This window comes from Cupressus sempervirens, chromosome 5, assembly GCF_028749045.1.
Source record: "Cupressus sempervirens isolate cs-2001-9-10 chromosome 5, ASM2874904v1, whole genome shotgun sequence".
Lineage (NCBI taxonomy): Eukaryota > Viridiplantae > Streptophyta > Pinopsida > Cupressales > Cupressaceae > Cupressus > Cupressus sempervirens.
This window is the reverse complement of record NC_143122.1, coordinates 71,159,288-71,167,381: the sequence shown is the minus strand read 5'-3', so window position 1 is coordinate 71,167,381 and position 8,094 is coordinate 71,159,288. Positions and strand designations below refer to the sequence as shown.

General features: G+C 34.0%; 1 pseudogene; it reads left to right on the top strand.

Moving 5' to 3' along the window:
* Nucleotides 1–805: 805 nt before the first annotated feature.
* LOC149554601 (uncharacterized) lies at nt 806–4,145 on the top strand (annotated as a pseudogene).
* Nucleotides 4,146–8,094: the final 3,949 nt, after the last annotated feature.

The window sequence follows — 8,094 nt, the reverse complement described above, 5'->3', positions numbered from 1 at the left end:
GTTGTGCTTCAATAAATGTGCCAATTCTTGAGACTTATGGGATGAGTCAATGAGATAAAGATGATTGCACAAAAATTTGAGATGAAATAGCTCAAAGAATGTGGGAAGACTACAAATCTCACACTAAATTGTACCACAAAACATGAACATTTATTTGCATTTAAATAGAGGAAGGAAAATTTACAATGACATGCAGTATGGATTTGCTTAAATTGCCTTGACATTTGTTGTGTTTAAGATATATTTATATGAAGATTTGATATGAGCAGTTTGTTATCTATATATGGAAATTTCACGTATGTTTGAAGGGGATTTCATTCTCAAATTTCTGGTGCTGAAACTTTCTACTTGCTTTGACAATATTATAATAGTATTATGGCATAATGATAATACCATTATGACAATACAATGCATCATATTTCAGTTTCTTTAATCAGATTGTTCATGAGGGGAAACATAGTTTTTTATGTGTTCCATGCAATTATATCTACCCTTTTTGTTATCATACGTTAACCTTCTATTCATTTAGAAACACTTTATTGTATTTCTGTAGTAAAAGATAGGCTATGAGATTACTTCAGATGATAAAAATAATCTTGTACTAATGTAGTTAGTGTTGTGGACCTTACTATCTATGTTCTTTTGACCGATGTGTCAGTGGCTAGTCATCCTGGTCCAATTAAGTGTCTTTATTAATTACATATATATGGGTTAAAATGATCATTTTGGATCCTTGTAGGATTCATGCTCAAGAAAGTTAGTAATTTTGTTGAGTTTAGTGTTCAGTTGTTTGTAGTGAATTGCAATGGTTGTTGCTACATTTTCTATGAATGTTGTGTCTACAACTCAACCTCAGTCAAATGCAAGGCAATCTCACTTTTTAATCATAGGATTATATTCATATCTGCCTACATAGAACCTCTCTGTTAGAAATACCATCAAGGGTTTTAGTGGTTTTAGAGATAGTAATTTGCAAATAACTTTCTTTGGCTAGAAGATAAATGGGGCATTTCAAGTGTCCTTTGGTAATTCAAGGATGGGAAAGAAGAGACACACTATAGGGAGGTCTATGCAGGTTCGGGCATCACTATTCAAGGTTGCTATTGTTGGAGTAGTAGGAGGGATTGGTCAACCTCTCTCCTTGTTGATTAAAATGTCACCTTTTTTTTTTTGAATTGAATCTTTATGATATTGCAAATGTTAAGGGAGTTGTTGTAAACATTAGTCACTACAATACCCCCACTCAGGTGTTGGCTTTCATTGGAACTACTAAACTGGGAGAATCTCTAAAGGGCGTCGATTTAGTTATAATCCCAATAGGTGTTACAAGGAAACTAGGCATGACCTGTGATGATCTTTTCAACGTTAATGGAGGTATTGTCAAAAGTTAAATAGAGTCTATTGTAGATAACTATCCAAATGCTTTTGTCCACATTATCAGCAACCCCATAAATTCTACTATACCCATTGCAGTAGAGGTACTCAAACAAAAAGAAGTTTACAACCCCAAGAAATTGTTTGGGGTGACCACCTTGGATGTGGTTAGGGCTAACACTTTTGTAGCACAAAAAAAGAATTTGAAATGTCATTTCTCAGTTAACAACATATCAAATAGGGAGTCCAAACTGTGGCAAAGTAATGAAATGGTTCACATAAAATCTAACCTCTCAACAATCTCAACAACAAATGACTCAAATACTAACAATCTCAACAAAAAATGACTCAGATACTAACATACCATCTCACAATTAGTCATTGTATTCTCTATAAGTGTCCCATTGATTTTGGCTATTTTTAAGGTACTAAAACCTAGAATTTTAAATCTTACATTAGATACTAATATACCATCTCACAATTAGCCATGATATTAAATCACTAGTTCCCTAAAATTGTATTATTTCAGTGACAATCAATTAAAAATGATATGCAATATTTTTAGTTCCAATATAAAAATGAAACTCTGTATAGTTGTTTTTATTTTCATTTGAACATTATGGTATCAACATCGATTTGGATGAGAGACTATGGTGGTTGCAATCATGGCTACTCTTTGTATGAGTGGAAGTTTTAAGAGGGACTGACAATGTTCAAGGGTTGACTGGCCAATAAATACATAGCTAAGATCCCACCCTACTATACAATAGTATGCATGGTTTTTATTTCCATGAGATGTGATTTTCAGGAGAAAGTTTGCCGATAGTTTTCCCTTAAAATTTATCAATATCATTAACAACTAGATTGAGTATGCATGTTGATAAAGACTTGGCTCCTCTTTTGTAAAGGCCTTTTGTGTACATATCACCCTTGGATTTAAGGCACAATAGTTATTTGAGGTTGCAAGAGATTGACAAAATATTACTTGAATTGCAATATTCAATTAAGGGTATTAAGTCATTCATCCTTGATGTAGAAAGTAGATTTTGCATCTACTGTAATAATCTATATTGAACAATTTTATTAATTGTTAGGCCAAATAATCACATGGGCCTTCTACAGTGCATTGAGAGCACTCCTAAGTGGCAAATTTTTATGTCTCCTTTCAGTCTTGTAAATCAAAACTAGTAAATAACAAGACAATCTAGTTAGACATTATCATTGTAGTACATATTAAAACTTGATAGATAAACTAAAGATTTAACTATGCTTAGGTCCATTTCCTATCAAGTGAAGTTATTCCTTATACTCAATTTGTTATATCAAGATTATTCATCATGTCTATACTTAATCACATTCTTATAACATATATATAGAAAGTCTAAATATAATCCTTTGTCTTTCATTGTTATGCCCTATTTTCATATATGTATTATATTAACATTTCTATCCTTTTTACCAAGGATAATGTGTAAGAAATAATGTTTAATATGATAATTTACTAGAATTATTTGAGGAATAATTTACAGTCTAATACTCCAATATTCTGTCATAAATTTTCATCTTGTTTTGTGCATCTAAACTATTGTTTTCTAGCTGATAATTGCTGAAAATGTCATTCACCAATCTCCTAACGAGCATTAATGAGGGGTTTCATGTCACTACTATTTCTTCCACACCTAAAAATGTGAAAGTTGTTTGGACTTGAGATATGGAATGAAAATTGCTTAATATACTCCTTGAGCAAGTCACATTAGGAAGAAAAGGAGAAGGGGGGTTTTGGAAAGAAGCTTGGAGTAGCATTGAAAGGAGGTTCAATTTGGATATGAAGATGAATCTTGTAAGAGACAACTTCAAGAATAAATTGAAAACATGGAAGCAAGCTTAAGAATGATGAAAGACTTGAGAAATATGAGCAGCTTTGTGTGGAATGAAACTACTCAGTGTGTGGATGTTGATGATGTTGTATGGGAAGAGTTGTTAAAGGTAATGTACTCTACACAATGTTTATAAGTTAAGTTACTAATGAAAGATAAATATCTAATACCTTATTTTCCTTCATGTAGTGAAAGGAAATCGAGAATGCTAGAGTGTACAAGAGGCAACCATTCCTCTATTACATAGTTGTTAAAGGTAATGTACTCTACACAATGTTTATAAGTTAAGTTACTAATGAAAGATAAATATCTAATACCTTATTTTCCTTCATGTAGTGAAAGGAATTCAAGAATGCTAGGGTGTAAAAGAGGCAACCATTCCTCTATTACAATGACTTAGCAATCATTGTTGGGAATGACATTGAAGATGGAAGTGCAACTGCAACTGCCCAAGAGAATGAAGATGGGTACCTTTTTGATGAGGCCACTGATCTTGACAATGATGGGGGCTTCACTACACCGATGGATGGCACTCCCAAATTTGAGGAAGGGTTCGTTAGGATGAATGATTCTAGTACATTTGTTAGAAAAAATGCTTCCACACCATCATCATTGAGGAGGACCAAGAAGAGGACGCCAAGCATGGCTTCTTCTTTAGATGTGATATGTGAAAGCATACAAGATATACAAGAAGGCATGAAGGGGTTTCAAATAGTAAAAATTGATAAAGGAGAAATGAAGCAAGATATATCAACTGCATTTGCAGCCCTCAAGGCCATACCTAGAGTTAGTCAACAAACTATGATTGTGGCTTATGACACTTTTACTTTAGAACCTACAAAAGCTTGGGGGTTCTTAGAGATGAGTCTAGAGGAGAAAGAAGAGTATGTCTGATATAAATTTGGAGGATTGTAGTGATTCTCCAACATGACATTCCATGTTTAGTTTGTGTTTCCATTTTGACTTTATCACACTTTTGCATGATCAGATTTTTCAAAATTATAACTTGTTTGCATGATCAGATTATCATATGCTGCTACTATTTGTGCCCTGTATCATTAGGATTATTTTGGAGATTTTTATTTCTATGATTGAAATTTTAATAATATTTTTAAGGTTCAATATTTATATGCTTGTTTAGAATTTCATGATTTTATTAGAAAGGAAAATGCATTTGAAATAGAGATCTTGGTATCAAATGGTAAAGCCAAGTACACACAATTAATTAAATTCCATGGCCATGGATAGAAATCTGCATTTGTCTAATTCTGGTAATCAAGGCTATCTCATTATATTCCTATGGGGTTCCCTCTCTTTCCCATTTGAATGAAGTTTGAACCAAATGTTTATATACCTATTTTAAGCCTTAGAAGTTATATTTCCTTGCTTTGTATTCAACACGGATATATCTATAGAGTACAGACAACCATGTTGAAGAGAATGTTTAGAAAGCCCAAGAAGGAAACAAATACCATCTCCACCCTTGACAAACTCCATGAGGTAGGAACTTAACAATGGTCCAGTGAGTTATTCTTTTCTCAAGACCTTCGATTGTGAAGCTTTTGCTCATATAGACTCTGAAAATAGAACCAAGCTAGAAGCTAAATCAAAGAAATGTGTCTTTTTTGGATATGGCATTAATGAATTTAGTTATAGGCTTTGGGATTTTGAAAATCATAAAATTGTTAGAAGTCGAGATGTCATATTCAATGAGAAAGTGTTGTACAAAGATTTGTTGCAGCAACATGAGAAGAAAGAAAATGATTATGTAGTGTTGGATGATACTCCAAAAGCTGATGTTCCAACCATTCCTCATGATGTGCAACAACTGAAAAAAAAATACCACACACACCAGTGAATGTTAGATGGTGAACGAAGCAAATTAGGCCTCCACAAAGATTTTCTCCCTCTTTGTATTCTATTTTACTTACTAATGCTGGTGAACTTGAAAGTTATGATGAAGCTGTTCAGGTGGATACTAAGATTTAGTGGAAGTCTGCAATGAAAGATGAAATGGACTCTTTTCTAAAGAATAAGACATGGGATCTATGCAAGTTGCCTCCAAGTAAAATGGCTTTATAGAATAAGTGGTTTTACAAGTTGAAAAAAGAGGAAGTAGGTCAGAAAAGATTTAAGGCCAGGTTAGTTGTAAAAGGATTTGCACAAAAAAAGGGAATTGATTTTGATGAGATATTTTCTCCTATTGTTAAAATGACTTCTATTTGTACTGTTTTAAGTCTTGTGGGTACTGAAGATTTGCATTTAGAGAAATTGGATGTTAAAAGAACCTTTCTTCATGGTGATTTGGATGAAGAAATATATATGGCTCAGCCACAGGGTTTTGATGTCAAAGGTAAGGAGAACTTAGTGTGCAAATTGAAGAAAAGTTTATATGGCTTAAAGCAAGCACCTCAGCATTGATATCTAAAATTTGACAGTTTTATGCATGAGCATGGACTTAATAGGTGTCATTCAGATTACTATATTTATTTTAAGAGGTTGGATGATGATAGCTACATTATTTTATTTTTATATATTGATGATATGCTTGTAGTTGGGTCTAACATGGATCATATTAAGGGGCTGAAACACAAGTTACCACATACATTTTCTATGAAGGATTTGGGGGCAGCACAACAAATCCTTGGTATGAAGATTTACAGAGATAGGAAGAATAGAACATTGACGCTATCTTAGGTTGATTATGTTGAAAAGATGTTGCAACGTTTCTCTATGGAGAATGCTAAAGCTATCAGCACACCTTTACCTAGTCATTTGAAGTTGACTTAGGAGATGTGTCCTAAGACACAGGAAGAGGAGGATAAGATGTCCAAGGTACCATATGCATCAACTTTAGGAAGCTTGATGTATGCTATGGTATGCATTAGGCCAGATATTGCACATGCAGTGAGAGTTGTTAGCAGGTATATGAGTCATCCAGGATTTGAGCATTGGAATGCTATCAAGTGGATTCTCAAATATTTTAGAGGAACATCCAATAAGTGTTTACACTTTGGGGGCTCTACTACTAATTTACAGGGCTATGTTGACTCGGATTTGGTAGGGGATATTGATACCAGGCAAAGTACTATAGGTTATGTCTTTACTGTTGGTGGGGTGGCCATGAGCTGGGTTTCTAAGTTACAGAAGATTAATGCTCTATCCACTATAGAGGCAGAGTATATTGCTACTATAGAGGCAACCAAAGAGATGATATGGCTTCAGTTCTTCTTGGAAGAATTGGGACATCCTTAGAAGGATAATTATTTGTTTATAGATAGTTAGAGTGTCATTCATCTTGCAAAGAATTTAGCTCTACATTCTAAGACCAAACACATACAGTTGCAGTACCATTTCATTCGGTCAATTTTGGAGGATGGATAGTTAAAGCTGGAGAAGATACATACAAATAACAATCCAACAGATATGTTGACAAAGGTTGTAACAAGGGAGAAGCTAAACTCCTCTTCAGCTTGGATTGGTCTTTTAGATTGAACATGAATAAAAAAATAGCAGAGTCCAAGGTGGTTTGATCTAGTGGGAGCCCCATGTGGTAGTGGTATTGCTACAGGATCAATCTCCAAGTGGGAGATTTTTGTTTAGTGTGGAGCCTAATCAGTCCCCAAGTGGGAGATTGTTAGATTGTAGTGACTGATCAAGAAAGTACTATACATACTTCATAAATTCTAGTCGATATTGTAGCTAACATATTATGGTCGACATTGTAGCCAACATATTATGGCTGACACATGGCCGACATGTTGTAACCCTAAAATGGATAAAATACTTGTATAAAAGGGTTTAGGGTTAGGTATTTTCATAATGTTGTGATGCAAAATTGCTTCTTGCAGTAGTATTGAGTTGTAAGGGATTACAGATTGTAATCAAGTTGTAATCACTAGATTGTAATAATATTGGACTTGCATTTTGGTGGACGTAGCCCAGGGATTGGGTGAACCACGTTAAATCTTGGTGCCTTGTTTTCATTTCTGTGTGATCTATTATTTTTTGTTATTGGTTATATTTGCATGTAGTTTTTATTTCTGTTCGCAGTTTTGTCCTCTTGATTGAGACTTGCTCCCCTTTGACTTTCCTCTTGATTTTCTAGGACTTTCAGAATTATTTCCTCTCTCAATTGTTCTACCCCTGCTTTGTGCATTCAAAGAACTTCTTGATGTAGATCCACTTGAGGATTTCCTATGAGTTTCCTCTCTCAAAAAAAAACCAATCACATCTTTACATTTTTGGATACTAAATCTAGGAATAGAATTACTCACAACCATTACCAAGGCATTCCAGTTTTTAGGCAAAGAACACAAAATCAAGAGAACCCTAATTTCTTCATCAAAATTGATACCCATAAAAGATAACTAACTAGTAATAATATTAAACTCATTTAAATTATTTTCAACAGACCCACCTTCTACCATTTTCATATTAAATAAATGCTTAATGAGAAATACGTTGTTTGAAGTGGAGGGCTTTTCATATAGTATCACTAGGGTTTTCATTAAGTCTTATGTTGTCTTTGCTTTTGTAATATTAAATGCCACCAATGGTGCTAGGCATAATCAAATTCTTCCAAGTGCCTTTCTATCCAAAAGATCCCATTCATCATTTGACATAGATCTATGATTCTTGGCTTTGCCTTCTAATAGCTTGCATAAATCCTTCTGATAAAGATAGTCTTCCATTTACATCTTCCATAACTAGAAGTTCTGCCCATTAAACCTGTCAACCCTCAAGTTACCCTCATCTACCATCACTCCCACTCAACCATGAGACTTTCCTATAGAGGATAACTGAAAGACAACCTTGCTCTAATACCACTTGTTAGGATTAA